The 21,600-nt window shown below is 52.4% G+C and overlaps 1 protein-coding gene across 1 annotated transcript in view; it reads left to right on the top strand.

Moving 5' to 3' along the window:
• Positions 1-21,600, top strand: part of LOC123762189 (uncharacterized) — a 560,601-nt gene that overhangs the window by 514,851 nt on the left and 24,150 nt on the right. The gene's annotated exons all lie outside the window — the stretch shown is intronic.

Below are 21,600 nucleotides of genomic sequence, written 5' to 3'. Positions count from 1 at the left end.
ACCACACCCTCTTGTGGTGTTGGTCAGGGTGTGCCTCACCCTCTTGTGGTGTTGGTCAGGGTGTACCTCACCCACTGTGGTGTAGGTCAGGGTGTACCACACCCTCTTGTGGTGTTGGTCAGGGTGTACCACACCCTCTTGTGGTGTAGGTCAGGGTGTACCACACCCTCTTGTGGTGTTGGTCAGGGTGTACCTCACCCTCTTGTGGTGTTGGTCAGGGTGTACCTCACCCTCTTGTGGTGTTGGTCAGGGTGTACCTCACCCTCTTGTGGTGTTGGTCAGGGTGTACCACACCCACTGTGGTGTTGGTCAGGGTGTACCACACCCTCTTGTGGTGTAGGTCAGGGTGTACCACACCCTCTTGTGGTGTTGGTCAGGGTGTACCTCACCCTCTTGTGGTGTTGGTCAGGGTGTACCTCACCCTCTTGTGGTGTTGGTCAGGGTGTACCTCACCCTCTTGTGGTGTTGGTCAGGGTGTACCACACCCACTGTGGTGTTGGTCAGGGTGTACCACACCCTCTTGTGGTGTAGGTCAGGGTGTACCACACCCTCTTGTGGTGTTGGTCAGGGTGTGCCTCACCCTCTTGTGGTGTAGGTCAGGGTGTACCTCACCCTATTGTGGTGTTGGTCAGGGTGTACCTCACCCTCTTGTGGTGTTGGTCAGGGTGTACCTCACCCTCTTGTGGTGTTGGTCAGGGTGTACCTCACCCTCTTGTGGTGTTGGTCAGGGTGTACCTCACCCTCTTGTGGTGTTGGTCAGGGTGTACCTCACCCACTGTGGTGTTGGTCAGGGTGTACCTCACCCACTGTGGTGTTGGTCAGGGTGTACCTCACCCACTGTGGTGTTGGTCAGGGTGTACCTCACCCACCGTGGTGTTGGTCAGGGTGTACCTCACCCACTGTGGTGTTGGTCAGGGTGTACCACACCCACTGTGGTGTTGGTCAGGGTGTACCACACCCTCTTGTGGTGTTGGTCAAGGTGTACCTCACCCTCTTGTGGTGTTGGTCAGGGTGTACCTCACCCTCTTGTGGTGTTGGTCAGGGTGTACCTCACCCACTGTGGTGTTGGTCAGGGTGTACCTCACCCACCGTGGTGTTGGTCAGGGTGTACCTCACCCACTGTGGTGTTGGTCAGGGTGTACCACACCCACTGTGGTGTTGGTCAGGGTGTACCACACCCTCTTGTGGTGTTGGTCAAGGTGTACCTCACCCTCTTGTGGTGTTGGTCAGGGTGTACCTCACCCTCTTGTGGTGTTGGTCAGGGTGTACCACACCCTCTTGTGGTGTTGGTCAGGGTGTACCACACCCTCTTGTGGTGTTGGTCAGGGTGTACCACACCCACTGTGGTGTTGGTCAGGGTGTACCACACCCTCTTGTGGTGTTGGTCAGGGTGTACCTCACCCTCTTGTGGTGTTGGTCAGGGTGTACCTCACCCTCTTGTGGTGTTGGTCAGGGTGTACCTCACCCTCTTGTGGTGTTGGTCAGGGTGTACCACACACTCTTGTGGTGTTGGTCAGGGTGTACCACACCCACCGTGGTGTTGGTCAGGGTGTACCACACCCACTGTGGTGTTGGTCAGGGTGTACCACACCCACTGTGGTGTTGGTCAGGGTGTACCTCACCCTCTTGTGGTGTTGGTCAGGGTGTACCTCACCCACTGTGGTGTTGGTCAGGGTGTACCTCACCCACTGTGGTGTTGGTCAGGGTGTACCACACCCACCGTGGTGTTGGTCAGGGTGTACCTCACCCACTGTGGTGTTGGTCAGGGTGTACCACACCCACTGTGGTGTTGGTCAGGGTGTACCACACCCTCTTGTGGTGTTGGTCAAGGTGTACCTCACCCTCTTGTGGTGTTGGTCAGGGTGTACCTCACCCTCTTGTGGTGTTGGTCAGGGTGTACCACACCCTCTTGTGGTGTTGGTCAGGGTGTACCACACCCTCTTGTGGTGTTGGTCAGGGTGTACCACACCCACTGTGGTGTTGGTCAGGGTGTACCACACCCTCTTGTGGTGTTGGTCAAGGTGTACCTCACCCTCTTGTGGTGTTGGTCAGGGTGTACCTCACCCTCTTGTGGTGTTGGTCAGGGTGTACCTCATCCTCTTGTGGTGTTGGTCAGGGTGTACCACACCCTCTTGTGGTGTTGGTCAGGGTGTACCACACCCTCTTGTGGTGTTGGTCAGGGTGTACCACACCCACTGTGGTGTTGGTCAGGGTGTACCTCACCCACTGTGGTGTTGGTCAGGGTGTACCTCACCCTCTTGTGGTGTTGGTCAGGGTGTACCACACCCTCTTGTGGTGTAGGTCAGGGTGTACCACACCCTCTTGTGGTGTAGGTCAGGGTGTACCTCACCCTCTTGTGGTGTAGGTCAGGGTGTACCACACCCTCTTGTGGTGTTGGTCAGGGTGTACCACACCCTCTTGTGGTGTTGGTCAGGGTGTACCACACCCTCTTGTGGTGTTGGTCAGGGTGTACCTCACCCTCATGTGGTGTTGGTCATGGTGTACCTCACCCTCTTGTGGTGTAGGTCAGGGTGTACCTCACCCTCTTGTGGTGTTGGTCAGGGTGTACCTCACCCTCTTGTGGTGTTGGTCAGGGTGTACCTCACCCTCATGTGGTGTTGGTCATGGTGTACCTCACCCTCTTGTGGTGTAGGTCAGGGTGTACCTCACCCTCTTGTGGTGTTGGTCAGGGTGTACCTCACCCTCTTGTGGTGTTGGTCAGGGTGTACCACACCCTCTTGTGGTGTTGGTCAGGGTGTACCACACCCTCTTGTGGTGTTGGTCAGGGTGTACCTCACCCTCATGTGGTGTTGGTCATGGTGTACCTCACCCTCTTGTGGTGTAGGTCAGGGTGTACCTCACCCTCTTGTGGTGTTGGTCAGGGTGTACCACACCCTCTTGTGGTGTTGGTCATGGTGTACCTCACCCACTGTGGTGTTGGTCAGGGTGTACCACACCCACTGTGGTGTAGGTCAGGGTGTACCACACCCTCTTGTGGTGTAGGTCAGGGTGTACCTCACCCTCTTGTGGTGTAGGTCAGGGTGTACCTCACCCTCATGTGGTGTTGGTCAGGGTGTACCTCACCCACTGTGGTGTAGGTCAGGGTGTACCTCACCCACTGTGGTGTAGGTCAGGGTGTACCTCACCCACTGTGGTGTTGGTCAGGGTGTACCTCACCCACTGTGGTGTAGGTCAGGGTGTACCTCACCCACTGTGGTGTTGGTCAGGGTGTACCACACCCTCATGTGGTGTTGGTCAGGGTGTACCTCACCCACTGTGGTGTAGGTCAGGGTGTACCACACCCTCATGTGGTGTTGGTCAGGGTGTACCTCACCCTCATGTGGTGTAGGTCAGGGTGTACCTCACCCTCTTGTGGTGTTGGTCAGGGTGTACCACACCCTCATGTGGTGTTGGTCAGGGTGTACCTCACCCACTGTGGTGTAGGTCAGGGTGTACCACACCCTCATGTGGTGTTGGTCAGGGTGTACCTCACCCTCATGTGGTGTAGGTCAGGGTGTACCTCACCCACTGTGGTGTTGGTCAGGGTGTACCTCACCCTCTTGTGGTGTTGGTCAGGGTGTACCACACCCTCTTGTGGTGTTGGTCAGGGTGTACCTCACCCTCTTGTGGTGTTGGTCAGGGTGTACCACACCTTCTTGTGGTGTTGGTCAGGGTGTACCACACCCTCTTGTGGTGTTGGTCAGGGTGTACCTCACCCTCATGTGGTGTTGGTCATGGTGTACCTCACCCACTGTGGTGTTGGTCAGGGTGTACCTCACCCACTGTGGTGTTGGTCAGGGTGTACCTCACCCACTGTGGTGTAGGTCAGGGTGTACCTCACCCACTGTGGTGTTGGTCAGGGTGTACCACACCCTCATGTGGTGTTGGGCAGGGTGTACCTCACCCTCATGTGGTGTTGGGCAGGGTGTACCTCACCCTCATGTGGTGTTGGGCAGGGTGTACCTCACCCTCTTGTGGTGTTGGTCAGGGTGTACCTCACCCTCTTGTGGTGTTGGTCAGGGTGTACCTCACCCTCTTGTGGTGTTGGTCAGGGTGTACCACACCCTCATGTGGTGTTGGGCAGGGTGTACCTCACCCTCATGTGGTGTTGGTCAGGGTGTACCACACCCTCATGTGGTGTTGGGCAGGGTGTACCTCACCCACTTGTTGCGTATAGAAGGACAGCAGAGTTCTGAAAAAAAATTGTCGTCGTTATCAACCACTTAAGAACCATATCAAGTTAATATTAAAACTTCAAGGACCTTGCCCACCTCCCACCTCTGACTAATGGTGAAAGTGTTCTCACATAAACCGCCTCAGTTCTGACATATCCTCCTGGTGCTGGTCTGTCCCTTTGTCATTGTCTGTACACTCCAAGTCTCCTCCTTGTCCTGTCCTCTACTCTCCCCTTGTTGATATATTGATAATTCAGGTGATCGATATTGGCCTCCAGCGCCTGGCAGAGCGCGAACACTTCCTGGGTGGCAGTAGCAGACCTGTGTAGTCTCCTGCCTCAGACTTCAGTGAAGGAACTGTGACAGAGGATTCCACTCCATCTTTCCTTACCTCTATGACCATCCCAATCCCAGCTCTCTGGTGTGTGTCATGCAAGCCCAGCTCCCAAGTGTGTGTCATGCAAGCCCAGCTCCCAGGTGTGTGTGTCATGCAAGCCCAGCTTCCAAGTGTGTGTCATGCAAGCCCAGCTCCCAAGTGTGTGTCATGCAAGCCCAGTTCCCAGGTGTGTGTGTCATGCAAGCCCAGCTTCCAAGTGTGTGTCATGCAAGCCCAGCTCCCTGGTGTGTGTCATGCAAGCCAAGTTCCCAGGTGTGTGTGTCATGCAAGCCCAGCTCCCAAGTGTGTGTCATGCAAGCCCAGTTCCCAGGTGTGTGTGTCATGCAAGCCCAGCTCCCTGGTGTGTGTCATGCAAGCCCAGTTCCCAGGTGTGTGTGTCATGCAAGCCCAGTTCCCAGGTGTGTGTGTCATGCAAGCCCAGCTCCCTGGTGTGTGTCATGCAAGCCCAGCTCCCAGGTGTGTGTCATGCAAGCCCAGCTCCCTGGTGTGTGTGTCATGCAAGCCCAGCTCCCAAGTGTGTGTCATGCAAGCCCAGTTCCCAGGTGTGTGTCATGCAAGCCCAGCTCCCTGGTGTGTGTCATGCAAGCCCAGTTCCCAGGTGTGTGTCATGCAAGCCCAGCTCCCAGGTGTGTGTGTCATGCAAGCCCAGCTCCCAAGTGTGTGTCATGCAAGCCCAGTTCCCAGGTGTGTGTCATGCAAGCCCAGCTCCCTGGTGTGTGTCATGCAAGCCCAGTTCCCAGGTGTGTGTGTCATGCAAGCCCAGCTCCCAGGTGTGTGTGTCATGCAAGCCCAGCTCCCTGGTGTGTGTCATGCAAGCCCAGCTCCCAGGTGTGTGTGTCATGCAAGCCCAGTTCCCAGGTGTGTTTGTCATGCAAGCCCAGTTCCCAGGTGTGTGTCATGCAAGCCCAGCTCCCTGGTGTGTGTCATGCAAACCCAGCTCCCAGGTGTGTGCCATGCAAGCCCAGCTCCCAGGTGTGTGTCATGCAAACCCAGCTCCCAGGTGTGTGTGTCATGCACGCCCAGCTCCCAGGTGTGTGTCATGCAAGCCCAGCTCCCAAGTGTGTGTCATGCAAGTCCAGCTCCCAAGTGTGTGTCATGCAAGTTCAGCTCCCAGGTGTGTGTGTCATGCAAGCCCAGCACCCTTATGTGTCATGCAAGCCCAGCTCCCTGGTGTGTGTCATGCAAGCCCAGCTCCCAGGTGTGTGTCATGCAAACCCAGCTCCCAGGTGTGTGTCATGCACGCCCAGCTCCCAGGTGTGTTTCATGCAAGCCCAGCTCCCAAGTGTGTGTCATGCAAGTCCAGCTCCCAAGTGTGTGTCATGCAAGTTCAGCTCCCAGGTGTGTGTGTCATGGAAGCCCAGCACCCTTATGTGTCATGCAAGCCCAGCTCCCTGGTGTGTGTCATGCAAGCCCAGCTCCCAAGTGTGTGTCATGCAAGCCCATCTCCCAAGTGTGTGTCATGCAAGTTCAGCTCCCAAGTGTGTGTCATGCAAGCCCAGCTCCCTGGTGTGTGTCATGCAAGCCCAGCTCCCTGGTGTGTGTCATGCAAGCCCAGCTCCCTGGTGTGTGTCATGCACGCCCAGCTCCCAGGTGTGTGTCATGCAAGCCCAGCACCCAAGTGTGTGACATGCAAGCCCAGTTCCCAGGTGTGTGTGTCATGCCAGCCCAGTTCCCAGGTGTGTGTGTCATGCAAGCCCAGCTCCCTGGTGTGTGTGTCATGCAAGCCCAGTTCCCAAGTGTGTGTCATGCAAGCCCAGCTCCCTGGTGTGTGTCATGCAAGCCCAGTTCCCAGGTGTGTGTGTCATGCAAGCCCAGTTCCCAGGTGTGTGTGTCATGCAAGCCCAGCTCCCTGGTGTGTGTCATACAAGCCCAGTTCCAAGGTGTGTGTCATGCGCGCCCTGCTCCCAGGTGTGTGTGTCATGCAAGCCCAGCTCCCTGGTGTGTGTCATGCAAGCCCAGCTCCCTGGTGTGTGTCATGCAAGCCCAGCTCCCTGGTGTGTGTCATGCACGCCCAGCTCCCAGGTGTGTGTCATGCAAGCCCAGCACCCAAGTGTGTGACATGCAAGCCCAGTTCCCAGGTGTGTGTGTCATGCAAGCCCAGTTCCCAGGTGTGTGTGTCATGCAAGCCCAGCTCCCTGGTGTGTGTGTCATGCAAGCCCAGTTCCCAAGTTTGTGTCATGCAAGCCCAGCTCCCTGGTGTGTGTCATGCAAGTTCAGCTCCCAAGTGTGTGTCATGCAAGCCCAGCTCCCTGGTGTGTGTCATACAAGCCCAGTTCCAAGGTGTGTGTCATGCAAGCCCAGCTCCCTGGTGTGTGTCATACAAGCCCAGTTCCAAGGTGTGTGTCATGCAAGCCCAGCTCCCTGGTGTGTGTCATGCAAGACCAGCTCCCTGGTGTGTGTCATGCAAGCCCAGCTCCCTGGTGTGTGTCATGCAAGCCCAGCTCCCAGGTGTGTGTGTCATGCAAGCCCAGCTCCCAGGTGTGTGTCATGCAAGCCCAGCTCCCAAGTGTGTGTCATGCAAGCCCAGCTCCCAGGTGTGTGTCATGCAAGCCCAGCTCCCAGGTGTGTGTCATGCAAGCTCAGCTCCCAAGTGTGTGTCATGCAAACCCAGCTCCCTGGTGTGTGTGTCATGCAAGCCCAGCTACCAGGTGTGTGTGTCATGCAAGCCCAGCTCCCAAGTGTGTGTCATGCAAGCCCAGCTCCCAAGTGTGTGTCATGCAAGCCCAGCTCCCAGGTGTGTGTGTCATGCAAGCCCAGCTCCCAAGTGTGTGTCATGCAAGCCCAGCTCCCAGATGTGTGTCATGCAAGCCCAACTCCCAGGTATGTGTCATGCAAGCCCAGCTCCCAGGTGTGTGTCATGCTAGCCCGGCTCCCAGGTGTGTGTGTCATGCAAGCCCAGCTCCCTGGTGTGTGTCATGCAAGCCCAGCTCCCAAGTGTGTGTCATGCAAGCCCAGCTCCCAGGTGTGTGTCATGCAAGCCCAGCTCCCAAGTGTGTGTCATGCTAGCCCAGCTCCCAGGTGTGTGTGTCATGCAAGCCCAGCTCCCTTATGTGTCATGCAAGCCCAGCTTCCAGGTGTGTGTGTCATGCTAGCCCAGCTCCCAGGTGTGTGTCATGCTAGCCCAGCTCCCTTATGTGTCATGCAAGCCCAGCTCCCTGGTGTGTGTGTCATGCAAGCCCAGCTCCCAGGTGTGTGTCATGCAAGCCCAGCTCCCTTATGTGTCATGCAAGCCCAGCTCCCTGGTGTGTGTCATGCACGCCCAGCTCCCAGGTGTGTGTGTCATGCAAGCCCAGCTCCCTGGTGTGTGTCATGCAAGCCCAGCTCCCTGGTGTGTGTGTCATGCAAGCCCAGTTCCCAGGTGTGAGTGTCATGCAAGTCCAGCTCCCAGGTGTGTGTCATGCAAGCCCAGCTCCCAGGTGTGTGTGTCATGCAAGCCCAGCTCCCAGGTGTGTGTGTCATGCAAGCCCAGCTCCCAGGTGTGTGTGTCATGCACGCCCAGCTCCCTGGTGTGTGTCATGCACGCCCAGTTCCCTGGGGTGTGTGTCATGCAAGCCCAGCTCCCAGGTGTGTGTGTCATGCAAGCCCAGCTCCCAGGTGTGTGTCATGCAAGCCCAGCTCCCAGGTGTGTGTGTCATGCAAGCCTAGCTCCCAGGTGTGTGTGTCATGCAAGACCAGCTCCCAGGTGTGTGTGTCATGCACGCCCAGCTCCCAGGTGTGTGTGTCATGCAAGCCCAGCTCCCTGGTGTGTGTGTCATGCAAGCCCAGCTCCCTGGTGTGTGTGTCATGCAAGCCCAGCTCCCTGGTGTGTGTCATGCAAGCCCAGCTCCCTGGTGTGTGTCATGCAAGCCCAGCTCCCAGGTGTGTGTGTCATGCAAGCCCAGCTCCCAGGTGTGTGTCATGCAAGCCCAGCTCCCTGGTGTGTGTGTCATGCAAGCCCAGCTCCCAGGTGTGTGTCATGCAAGCCCAGCTCCCCGGTGTGTGTCATGCAAGCCCAGCTCCCCGGTGTGTGTCATGCAAGCCCAGCTCCATGGTGTGTGTCATGCAAGCCCAGCTCCCTGGTGTGTGTCATGCAAGCCCAGCTCCCTGGTGTGTGTCATACACGCCCAGCTCCCAGGTGTGTGTCATGCAAGCCCAGCTCCCAGGTGTGTGTCATGCAAGCCCAGCTCCCCGGTGTGTGTCATGCAAGCCCAGCTCCCAGGTGTGTGTGTCATGCAAGCCCAGCTCCCTGGTGTGTGTCCTGCAAGCCCAGCTCCCAGGTGTGTGTCTCATGCAAGCCCAGCTCCCAGGTGTGTGTCATGCAAGCCCAGCTCCCAGGTGTGTGTGTGTCATGCAAGCCCAGCTCCCAGGTGTGTGTGTCATGTAAGCCCAGCTCCCAGGTGTGTGTGTCATGCAAGCCCAGCTCCCTGGTGTGTGTGTCATGCAAGCCTAGCTCCCAGGTGTGTGTGTCATGCACGCCCTGCTCCCTTATGTGTCATGCAAGCCCAGCTCCCAGGTGTGTGTTATGCAAGCCCAGCTCCCAGGTGTGTGTCATGCACGCCCTGCTCCCAGGTGTGTGTCATGCTAGCCCAGCTCCCCGGTGTGTGTCATCCTAGCCCAGCTCCCTTATGTGTCATGCAAGCCCAGCTCCCAGGTGTGTGTGTCATGCAAGCCCAGCTCCCAGGTGTGTGTCATGCTAGCCCAGCTCCCCGGTGTGTGTCATGCTAGCCCAGCTCCCCGGTGTGTGTCATGCACGCCCAGCTCCCTGGTGTGTGTCATGCAAGCCCAGCTCCCAGGTGTGTGTCATGCTAGCCCAGCTCCCTTATGTGTCATGCAAGCCCAGCTCCCAGGTGTGTGTGTCATGCAAGCCCAGCTCCCAGGTGTGTGTCATGCAAGCCCAGCTCCCAGGTGTGTGTGACATGCAAGCCCAGCTCCCTGGTGTGTGTCATGCTAGCCCAGCTCCCTTATGTGTCATGCAAACCCAGCTCCTGTGTGTTTCATGCAAGCCCAGCTCCCAGGTGTGTGTCATGCAAGCCCAGTTCCCAGGTGTGTGTGACATGCAAGCCCAGCTCCCTGGTGTGTCATGCTAGCCCAGCTCCCTTATGTGTCATGCAAACCCAGCTCCCAGGTGTGTGTGTCATGGAAGCCCAGCTTCCAGGTGTGTGTCATGCAAGCCCAGTTCCCAGGTGTGTGTCATGCAAGCCCAGTTCCCAGGTGTGTGTCATGCAAGCCCAGCTCCCAGGTGTGTATGTCATGCAAGCCCAGCTCCCAGGTGTGTGTGTCATGCAAGCCCAGCTCCCAGGTGTATGTGTCATGCAAGCCCAGGTGTGTGTGTCATGCAAGCCCAGCTCCCAGGTGTGTGTGTCATGCACGCCCAGCTCCCTGGTGTGTGTGTCATGCAAGCCCAGCTCCCAGGTGTGTGTGTCATGCTAGCCCAGCTCCCTGGTGTGTGTGTCATGCAAGCCCAGCTCCCTGGTGTGTGTGTCATGCAAGCCCAGCTCCCTGGTGTGTGTGTCATGCAAGCCCAGCTCCCAGGTGTGTGTGTCATGCAAGCCCAGCTCCCTGGTGTGTGTCATGCACGCCCAGCTCCCCGGTGTGTGTCATGCAAGCCCAGCTCCCTTACGTGTCATGCAAGCCCAGCTCCCTGTTGTGTGTCATGCAAGCCCAGCTCCCAGGTGTGTGTGTCATGCAAGCCCAGCTCCCAAGTGTGTGTCATGCTAGCCCAGCTCCCAGGTGTGTGTGTGTCATGCAAGCCCAGCTCCCTTATGTGTCATGCAAGCCCAGCTCCCAGGTGTGTGTGTCATGCTTGCCCAGCTCCCAGGTGTGTGTGTCATGCTAGCCCAGCTCCCAGGTGTGTGTCATGCTAGCCCAGCTCCCTTATGTGTCATGCAAGCCCAGCTCCCTGGTGTGTGTGTCATGCAAGCCCAGCTCCCAGGTGTGTGTCATGCAAGCCCAGCTCCCTTATGTGTCATGCAAGCCCAGCTCCCTGGTGTGTGTCATGCACGCCCAGCTCCCAGGTGTGTGTCATGCAAGCCCAGCTCCCTTATGTGTCATGCAAGCCCAGCTCCCTGGTGTGTGTCATGCACGCCCAGCTCCCTGGTGTGTCATGCAAGCGCAGCTCCCAGGTGTGTGTGTCATGCACGCCCAGCTCCCTGGTGTGTGTCATGCACGCCCAGCTCCCAGGTGTGTGTCATGCAAGCCCAGCTCCCTTATGTGTCATGCAAGCCCAGCTCCCTGGTGTGTGTCATGCACGCCCAGCTCCCTGGTGTGTGTCATGCAAGCCCAGCTCCCAGGTGTGTGTGTCATGCAAGCCCAGCTCCCTGGTGTGTGTCATGCAAGCCCAGCTCCCTGGTGTGTCATGCAAGCCCAGCTCCCTATTGTGTGTGTCATGCAAGCCCAGCTCCCAGGTGTGTGTGTCATGCAAGCCCAGCTCCCAGGTGTGTGTCATGCAAGCCCAGCTCCCTGGTGTGTGTGTCATGCAAGCCCAGCTCCCCGGTGTGTGTCATGCAAGCCCAGCTCCCAGGTGTGTGTGTCATGCAAGCCCAGCTCCCTGGTGTGTGTCATGCACGCCCAGCTCCCCGGTGTGTGTCATGCAAGCCCAGCTCCCAGGTGTGTGTGTGTCATGCAAGTCCAGCTCCCTGGTGTGTGTCATGCAAGCCCAGCTCCCTGGTGTGTGTCATGCAAGCCCAGCTCCCAGATGTGTGTCTTATGCAAGCCCAGCTCCCAGGTGTGTGTCATGCAAGCCCAGCTCCCAGGTGTGTGTGTCATGCAAGCCCAGCTCCCTGGTGTGTGTCATGCAAGCCCAGCTCCCTGGTGTGTGTCATGCAAGTCCAGCTCCCTGGTGTGTGTCATGCAAGCCCAGCTCCTAGGTGTGTGTCATGCAAGCCCAGCTCCCTGGTGTGTGTCATGCAAGCCCAGCTCCCAGGTGTGTGTCTCATGCAAGCCCAGCTCCCAGGTGTGTATCATGCAAGCCCAGCTCCCAGGTGTGTGTGTCATGCAAGCCCAGCTCCCTGGTGTGTGTCATGCAAGCCCAGCTCCCTGGTGTGTGTCATGCAAGCCCAGCTCCCTGGTGTGTGTCATGCAAGCCCAGCTCCCAGGTGTGTGTGTCATGCAAGCCCAGCTCCCAGGTGTGTGGGTCATGCAAGCCCAGCTCCCAGGTGTATGTGTCATGCAAGCCCAGGTGTGTGTGTCATGCAAGCCCAGCTCCCAGGTGTGTGTGTCATGCACGCCCAGCTCCCTGGTGTGTGTGTCATGCAAGCCCAGCTCCCAGGTGTGTGTGTCATGCTAGCCCAGCTCCCTGGTGTGTGTGTCATGCAAGCCCAGCTCCCTGGTGTGTGTGTCATGCAAGCCCAGCTCCCTGGTGTGTGTGTCATGCAAGCCCAGCTCCCAGGTGTGTGTCATGCAAGCCCAGCTCCCTGGTGTGTGTCATGCACGCCCAGCTCCCAGGTGTGTGTCATGCAAGCCCAGCTCCCTGGTGTGTGTCATGCAAGCCCAGCTCCCCGATGTGTGTCATGCAAGCCCAGCTCCCTTATGTGTCATGCAAGCCCAGCTCCCTGTTGTGTGTCATGCAAGCCCAGCTCCCAGGTGTGTGTGTCATGCAAGCCCAGCTCCCAAGTGTGTGTCATGCTAGCCCAGCTCCCAGGTGTGTGTGTGTCATGCAAGCCCAGCTCCCTTATGTGTCATGCAAGCCCAGCTCCCAGGTGTGTGTGTCATGCTAGCCCAGCTCCCAGGTGTGTGTGTCATGCTAGCCCAGCTCCCAGGTGTGTGTCATGCTAGCCCAGCTCCCTTATGTGTCATGCAAGCCCAGCTCCCTGGTGTGTGTGTCATGCAAGCCCAGCTCCCAGGTGTGTGTCATGCAAGCCCAGCTCCCTTATGTGTCATGCAAGCCCAGCTTCCTGGTGTGTGTCATGCACGCCCAGCTCCCTTATGTGTCATGCAAGCCCAGCTCCCTGGTGTGTGTCATGCACGCCCAGCTTCCTGGTGTGTGTCATGCAAGCCCAGCTCCCTTATGTGTCATGCAAGCCCAGCTCCCTGGTGTGTGTCATGCACGCCCAGCTCCCTGGTGTGTGTCATGCAAGCCCAGCTCCCAGGTGTGTGTGTCATGCAAGCCCAGCTCCCTGGTGTGTGTCATGCAAGCCCAGCTCCCTGGTGTGTGTCATGCAAGCCCAGCTCCCTGGTGTGTGTGTCATGCAAGCCCAGCTCCCAGGTGTGTGTGTCATGCAAGCCCAGCTCCCAGGCGTGTGTCATGCAAGCCCAGCTCCCAGGTGTGTGTGTCATGCAAGCCCAGCTCCCCTGTGTGTGTCATGCAAGCCCAGCTCCCAGGTGTGTGTGTCATGCAAGCCCAGCTCCCTGGTGTGTGTCATGCACGCCCAGCTCCCCGGTGTGTGTCATGCAAGCCCAGCTCCCAGGTGTGTGTGTGTCATGCAAGTCCAGCTCCCTGGTGTGTGTCATGCAAGCCCAGCTCCTAGGTGTGTGTCATGCAAGCCCAGCTCCCAGGTGTGTGTGTCATGCAAGCCCAGCTCCCTGGTGTGTGTCATGCAAGCCCAGCTCCCTGGTGTGTGTGTGTCATGCAAGTCCAGCTCCCTGGTGTGTGTCATGCAAGCCCAGCTCCCTGGTGTGTGTCATGCAAGCCCAGCTCCCAGGTGTGTGTCTCATGCAAGCCCAGCTCCCAGGTGTGTGTCATGCAAGCCCAGCTCCCAGGTGTGTGTGTCATGCAAGCCCAGCTCCCTGGTGTGTGTCATGCAAGCCCAGCTCCCTGGTGTGTGTCATGCAAGCCCAGCTCCCAGGTGTGTGTCATGCAAGCCCAGCTCCCAGGTGTGTGTGTCATGCAAGCCCAGCTCCCAGGTGTGTGTCATGCAAGCCCAGCTCCCAGGTGTGTGTGTCATGCAAGCGCAGCTCCCTGGTGTGTGTCATGCAAGCCCAGCACCCTGGTGTGTGTCATGCAAGCCCAGCTCCCTGGTGTGTGTCATGCACGCCCAGCTCCCAGGTGTGTGTCATGCAAGCCCAGCTCCCAGGTGTGTGTGTCATGCAAGCCCAGCTCCCCGGTGTGTGTCATGCAAGCCCAGCTCCCAGGTGTGTGTGTCATGCAAGCCCAGCTCCCTGGTGTGTGTCATGCAAGCCCAGCTCCCAGGTGTGTGTCTCATGCAAGCCCAGCTCCCAGGTGTGTGTCATGCAAGCCCAGCTCCCAGGTGTGTGTGTCATGCAAGCCCAGCTCCCAGGTGTGTGTGTCATGCAAGCCCAGCTCCCAGGTGTGTGTGTCATGCAAGCCCAGCTCCCAGGTGTGTGTCATGCAAGCCCAGCTCCCAGGTGTGTGTCATGCAAGCCCAGCTCCCTGGTGTGTGTCATGCAAGCCCAGCTCCCTGGTGTGTGTCATGCAAGCCCAGCTCCCAGGTGTGTGTGTCATGCAAGCCTAGCTCCCAGGTGTGTGTGTCATGCAAGCCCAGCTCCCAGGTGTGTGTGTCATGCAAGCCCAGCTCCCTGTTGTGTGTGTCATGCAAGCCCAGCACCCTGTTGTGTGTGTCATGCAAGCCCAGCTCCCTGTTGTGTGTGTCATGCAAGCCCAGCTCCCTGTTGTGTGTGTCATGCAAGCCCAGCTCCCTGGTGTGTGTGTGTCATGCAAGCCTAGCCCCCTGGTGTGTGTGTCATGCAAGCCCAGCTCCCTGGTGTGTGTGTCATGCAAGCCCAGCTCCCAGGTGTGTGTGTAATGCAAGCCCAGCTCCCTGGTGTGTGTGTCATGCAAGCCCAGCTCCCAGGTGTTTGTGTCATGCACGCCCAGCTCCCTGGTGTGTGTGTCATGCAAGCCCAGCCCCCTGGTGAGTGTGTCATGCAAGCCTAGCCCCCTGGTGTGTGTGTCATGCAAGCCCAACCCCCTGATGAGTGTGTCATGCAAGCCCAGCTCCCAGGTGTGTGTGTCATGCAAGCCCAGCTCCCTGTTGTGTGTGTCATGCAAGCCCAGCTCCCAGGTGTTTGTGTCATGTAAGCCCAGCTCCCTGGTGTGTGTCATGCAAGCCCAGCTCCCAGGCGTGTGTGTCATGCAAGCCCAGCTCCCTGTTGTGTGTCATGCAAGCCCAGCTCCCTGGTGTGTGTCATGCAAGCCCAGCTCCCAGGTGTGTGTGTCATGCAAGCCCAGCTCCCAGGTGTGTGTGTCATGCAAGCCCAGCTCCCAGGTGTGTGTCATGCAAGCCCAGCTCCCAGGCGTGTGTGTCATGCAAGCCCAGCTCCCAGGTGTGTGTCATGCAAGCCCAGCTCCCAGGTGTGTGTCATGCAAGCGCAGCTCCCAGGTGTGTGTCATGCAAGCCCAGCTCCCTGTTGTGTGTGTCATGCAAGCCCAGCTCCCAAGTGTGTGTGTCATGCAAGCCCAGCTCCCAGGTGTGTGTGTCATGCAAGCCCAGCTCCCAGGTGTGTGTGTCATACAAGCCCAGCTCCCAGGTGTGTGTGTCATGCAAGCCCAGCTCCCTGTTGCGTGTGTCATGCAAGCCCAGCACCCTGTTGTGTGTGTCATGCAAGCCCAGCTCCCTGTTGTGTGTGTCATGCAAGCCCAGCTCCCTGTTGTGTGTGTCATGCAAGCCCAGCTCCCTGGTGTGTGTGTGTCATGCAAGCCTAGCCCCCTGGTGTGTGTGTCATGCAAGCCCAGCTCCCTGGTGTGTGTGTCATGCAAGCCCAGCTCCCAGGTGTGTGTGTCTTGCAAGCCCAGCTCCCTGGTGTGTGTGTCATGCAAGCCCAGCTCCCAGGTGTTTGTGTCATGCACGCCCAGCTCCCTGGTGTGTGTGTCATGCAAGACCAGCCCCCTGGTGAGTGTGTCATGCAAGCCTAGCCCCCTGGTGTGTGTGTCATGCAAGCCCAACCCCCTGGTGAGTGTGTCATCAAGCCCAGCTCCCAGGTGTGTGTGTCATGCAAGCCCAGCTCCCTGTTGTGTGTGTCATGCAAGCCCAGCTCCCAGGTGTTTGTGTCATGCAAGCCCAGCTCCCTGGTGTGTGTGTCATGCAAGCCCAGCTCCCTGGTGTGTGTGTCATGTAAGCCCAGCTCCCAGGTGTTTGTGTCATGCACGCCCAGCTCCCTGGTGTGTGTCATGCAAGCCCAGCTCCCTGGTTTGTGTCATGCAAGCCCAGCTCCCAGGTGTTTGTGTCATGCAGGCCCAGCTCCCTGGTGTGTGTCATGCAAGCCCAGCTCCCAGGTGTGTGTGTCATGCAAGCCCAGCTCCCAGGTGTGTGTGTCATGCAAGCCTAGCCCCCAGGTGTGTGTGTCATGCAAGCCCAGCTCCCAGGTGTGTGTGTCATGCAAGCCTAGGCCCCTGATGTGTGTGTCATGCAAGCCCAGCTCCCTGGTGTGTGTGTCATGCAAGCCATGCTCCATATTATCTGCCCATTGTAGTAACTATTGGTAAATGGTGCCGGGTTTCCAACATAATTTCCCCCGGGCGTCGAACATGGGTTGAAGTCCAATTCTTAGGACTGATGAACACCGATACTCCTCCTCAGAATTATTAGATTAGTTTGATGTTAGTAGTTAGTAATCACACATTTGTGCGTCTGTTCGTACAGGACGGATGTCCCATACTAGAGTTGCAGGAGTTGGAAGCCTTAGTCGATTTCATTTCCATGTTTACTCTTGGGAGGCTAAAATTCTAGCCTAATAACATTTTATTTAACCTAGAGGACTGAATGTGCACAATTGCCACAGTCAAGTATGATTCCGGGACTGCAGTTTTAACAGTAACTTTAGTTATATTAAATTGAAGCTTGTTCAGGTAACTGGTCACTAATATATAAATATTAAGGTCCATGGAATAGATTCTGATTAAATAATATGTGTATCAAAATCAGTCGTCGGATTTATATAGTCAGTCATGCTCCTTTAAGCTTATTTGCTGGAGTTTATTTGTCTGACAAATTGGGGTTAAAATTTAGTTTAATTGATGCAAAGGATTGAATATTCAATCATTAAAGTAAAGTATGGTTCTGAGACTGCAGTGGGTTCAGTGACATTGGTCACAATGACTTGTAGCTGTTTAGGCTACTGTACACTGATTTGCCACTGAGGCCTCATGAACTCATCTTCAGCTTCAAATCAAGATCAACCTCTGTTATAGTCAGCTGTAATCTCCTTTGTATAATGTTACTGGAGTTATATAATCAGCTGACAAATTTAGATTTCTACTTGTATTGTTTGTCTGCAGGCATAAGTCTCCCCAGGTTTAATACTGGGCCTGTGAGTAATTTGACTCCTGCAGAATTGAACATGTTTATGCCCTGATATTTAGTTGGGCCAGTGTTGAATTGGAGGTAGTAGTCTGCACCAACAAGGATTCCGATGTCGGTGAGGTGATCAAACTTAATTTTATCGGTCAATTTTATTCCTCTATTTCTCAGGAAATTGGCAGTAGCTCCCAGACCTTAAACATTCGGTCGGTTGGAATTGTGTCCACCTCAATGGCATGTACTTGACAGACGTAGCTGCCTAATCGTACTGATGGTTGTACCACCAGTAGACTCGAGATTCAGTATCAGTTAAGAACCCTGACATATTTAAGGTCGTCTGTGTTACAGGCTTTAATTGTAGATCATCTGCTACCTTTTTAGAGACAAATGTTCTCTGGGACTCTTGGTCAAACAGCCCACAGGTATGGACCCTGGTCTTCTTGTTCTGAATGGTAAGTTGGGCATTAGGCTTTGCCAATAGAACACTGATTTTCTGTCGTACCTTGCAGTACTGAACAGTGGTGGGAATGTTATCTTCCACCTTGGGGTTTGGAGACTTTTTTTTATGTCTCTGTACAATACTGCATGGTGCTGACCCATGTTATACCTATTACAGGTGTGTAACTGGGTCTCACAGTCGTGGGGGGTTGTTTTTTCTGAGGCACCTCGTGCAATGTTGCAACTCTTTGAGTCGCTCGACATGGGCGTCTCGATCAGGAAAATTGGTGCAGTGGTGCATTGAATGTTTCTCTTGGCAGAACAAACATGTTCCATAGCTTCCAGTACCCTTTGAAGTTATGGTCTTGGGTGACACAGTAACTATTGGCTTGTAGGGTCCCAATACATATGTGCCCACTTTGCCACTGTTCCACTTTGGTGTGAAATTAGATTGTCTAGATTGATTTGCAGTAGCTTTGGTTTTCTGTGGTTGACTATTGTTGGTATCTGAAGATTTACTTGGTAGTTTTAATTTGTCGTTTGTTCATAGTTGAGGAATTACTGAACGTACACCCTCAGATATTGAATTTAACAATAAAAATGCTTTTATTGTAGTTAGCACTCATTTGTCTCAATACGTCCCTAGGTATTTTCTTCTGGACAATTATTTTGAAGACCCCACTCAGCCCCGTTTGTATTGGCTCTCAGGCTGAGGGCCTTGATCATTGACTCTACCTCTAGCTTAAAGACTTGGAGTGAATCAACTGAAGCCTCCGGTGGGGGTAAATGCAACAGCTCATGAACTAAATGTGATGTTCTTACTTCTGGATCAGCATAATTTTCCTTGTTGATACTACTGTTTTAGCCTCCCCTGATAATTGGCCTTGGAGATAAGAGAATTTACTACTCTTGGGTAAAGATTGTTTCGAGTTCAAGAGGTCTACGAATGTGTTCCAAACTTCGTCCCAATCTTCCTCGTCTTTTCCTGAGAAAGCGGGTAAATAAATTGGAGGGAGTCGAGCTTCAGCTTGACTCGTATTAGATGAAATTGTTGTTGTTGTTGCCTTGTTCTGGGCAATTAATTTGACGAAAGGCTGTAACGTGGCCTGAGTGTGATCTTCATAACTCGCAAGATCAACCATAATATCGTCTATTTCTATTTCTGACAAATTGGTGTTGGCAAGTTCAGCCACATATGTTGCTATTTGGCATTTGACTTGTTCAAATTTACCTGCAGCTGCTTGATAATAGCTTTCCAGGTCAGCATAATCAACTGGAGATTGTTGTGACATATCCTCACATTTCTTAATCTGTCTTGCTTAGTGACCCTTAAGGCCTATAAGCGTCCTTTTCATTCTTCCTGCAGTATCCATACTGGCTAGTTGGTTAAGCCTTGTGGGGCTAGAACTTGGGTTGCTCATAATGCTGAACAAGTACTGATGGTAGTAACCTATGATCAAATTTGCAGTCCTAGGCTTAAATCCAACCTCTTCTAGAGGTTAGCACTTAAAATTAATATACATTATATATAATCATACACACACACAAATGATTTGAGTGATAATTCAGTGTCACTGGAAGTACCTTTAGGTTAGCTCCTCAAAATCATCCTATGTTGGTGTAGACACTAATTAACCACTCAAAGGTGCAATGATTATAGGTAAACAATTAAAAAATAGGTAATTATAGATTCACAACTCAATTCGAGCTGGAATAATCACACCCAAAATAGGGTCTGCACCATTAATTAATGGTGCTAGGTTGTTAAATGTAGTACAACTAGACTATGGCAATAAAGGGGGACTAGAATGAACAATAATTAGTTCAACTATTCAATGCTAATATGGGACCAGGTTATCAATAAACACTAGTCAATGTTAATCCTACCCTGAGTGGGTTGGCAGTTAGTAAATATCGTATTGTATTGAGAACTAGTGCAATATATATTGCACACAAGAAACAATCTGTGTCTGTTGCTAATTATTTGTTAAATTATTTATGGCACTAGTTCATATTATTGATCTAAATATGATCTAGGTATGAAGGACCACTAATGTGGGGAATTGACCTGTGATATTTATATTTATTTAATTTATATGAATTTATATATAATTTATATATTACGCAAATTTATATTTTTCAATAGTAAACTATTTGGTTAAAGTGGACAGTATTTCTTAAAATTCCCTACAAATCGATTTCCTCACACATTATTATGGGGTTTATTAAATTATTTACATATATAATTTTTCAATCAAAAAATATTGATTAATAGACATTCACTACAGTATTAGACTACATAAGTAACTTAAACTAACTACAGCTTATCTTTATCTGTATGGTAGTGGGCCTAGTTAACCAGTTATGAACAAGGATGAACACGCCAGTGGATAACTCCTCATGGATGACTGGCCTCAACACATGTACTGATGCTAGGTAACTAGTTATTAATCATCATCCTCTTCAATGACCACTATCAATGGACACTCACAAATAATACAAGTAATCCTAATATGACAGCTATATCAGAGAAAATAAAGTTTATTGATTATGAGATAAGGACCAAGGAATATATACCTTGGTTTTGTCACTGTCTCGTGTCCTAACCAGAAAATATCCTAGATCTAAGTATTTAAGGCCTCTAATAAGCTAGAAAATATAGGAATCGGAAGGGACGCTACCCTAAGTGGAGTTGATAACGGGAGTACTACTAATCCCGTAACCCTGGTCCAAGGGAGAATTATCGGAGCAAGATTTGACCCAACAACTGTTGTGTTAAATTAATAGCCGCCTACAGAGGCCTCCCCCCCATTCGCATCCCATGTTCTACAGATGCGTTTTATCAAAGGGGATAGTGGGCCTACATTTACTATATTTTGGTACTAATAATTAAGTTAATTCATGGGAAATGTTTTTATGATGTTTACAGTCCCGAGACCAAGGTATTAGAATAATTCCCAACAGAATTAGGTGGTGAAATTATTAGTGGCGTGGCAATGATATCCCCCATTTTCTATTGAGGAAAATTCCACTGACGTCTTCTATGAGTAAATTTATGTATACAACCCAGCAGCAATACTATCTGCCTGTTGTATTAAATATTGGTAAATGGTGTTGGGTTTTCCATCATATATATATATATATATATATATATATATATATATATATATATATATATATATATATATATATATACATATATATAAGACTGAAAAAGTAAGATTAATATTTCTAACACAAATTATCTCAATATTTCTTACAGGTTACAGTTGTGTGTGTAAACTAAAGTCTTTGAAAATGTAATAGGTAATTACGAAACGCGTTCAACCATCGCGTCAGACTAGAAATAAAAATGAATTTTGGAGAATTGATTTTTCAATTACCATCGACAGCAAAAAAAAAAAAAAAAACATAAGAAATATTGAGAAAATTCGTGTTAGAATTATTATTCTTACTTTTTTGGACATATATAACAACATATGTTTACAATAAAGACTGCTACCAAAATATATATATATATATATATATATATATATATATATATATATATATATATATATATATATATATATATATATATATATATATATATATATATAAACTTTAAACCCACTTTAAAGTAAATTCAAGAAATCAATATTTACATATAATAAAAACAATTATTTGCCTGCTAGGAAATATCCTACATAAGTTTGGTTCTTCGAACCGGGATTGTCTAGAGAACTAGAATATTACCTATATAAATGAAAATGTTCGTTTGTTCAAAATTGCTAATCTCCAAAATTCCTTCACTGATTGCTTTGAAATATACTCACAACATTCCATTGGCATCCGAGCAGTTTTTATATACGTACTATATAGTTGTCACATCTGTGACAGGAAAAAACATGCATTTTTTGAAAAAGTGTGTTTTTCATGTGAGAGAAATCTTCAAAACCTCTTTACCAATTGCTTTGAAATTTTGATACAACGTTGCATTCAAATAGGTGCGTGTTTTGCCTCGCGTCCATTTTGTATGTACAAGGGGCGTACAACCCCTTACCTGCAAAACAAATTAATAATAATTTATCCATAAATATGTAATCTATTCAGTAGCTTCTCATATCAAATGACTCTGCATCTCAGGGAACCTGCAAGGTAAGTGGATATGAGTCTTAATGCAGGCATTGGGGAGAAATAGGAGAAGGCACCGTGACATACCCCTCCCCTTAAAATAAGAGTCATATCGGTTAGTAAATCGGGGAAAGATATCCGTTATCAAGTTCTCCCTTCCTTTAATGTATCTGATTTCCAACCAGTACTCTTGTAACAGTAGGGACCATCTTATCAGCCTTTGGTTCGATTTCTTCATTTTGTGCACGAACATCAAGGGGTTATGATCGGTGAACACCCGCAACGGTCTAGTATCTCCACCCAC

This window comes from Procambarus clarkii, chromosome 34 (assembly GCF_040958095.1).
Source record: "Procambarus clarkii isolate CNS0578487 chromosome 34, FALCON_Pclarkii_2.0, whole genome shotgun sequence".
Lineage (NCBI taxonomy): Eukaryota > Metazoa > Arthropoda > Malacostraca > Decapoda > Cambaridae > Procambarus > Procambarus clarkii.
The sequence above is the reverse complement of the archived record's forward strand: the minus strand, read 5'-3'. Positions and strand labels throughout refer to the sequence as shown.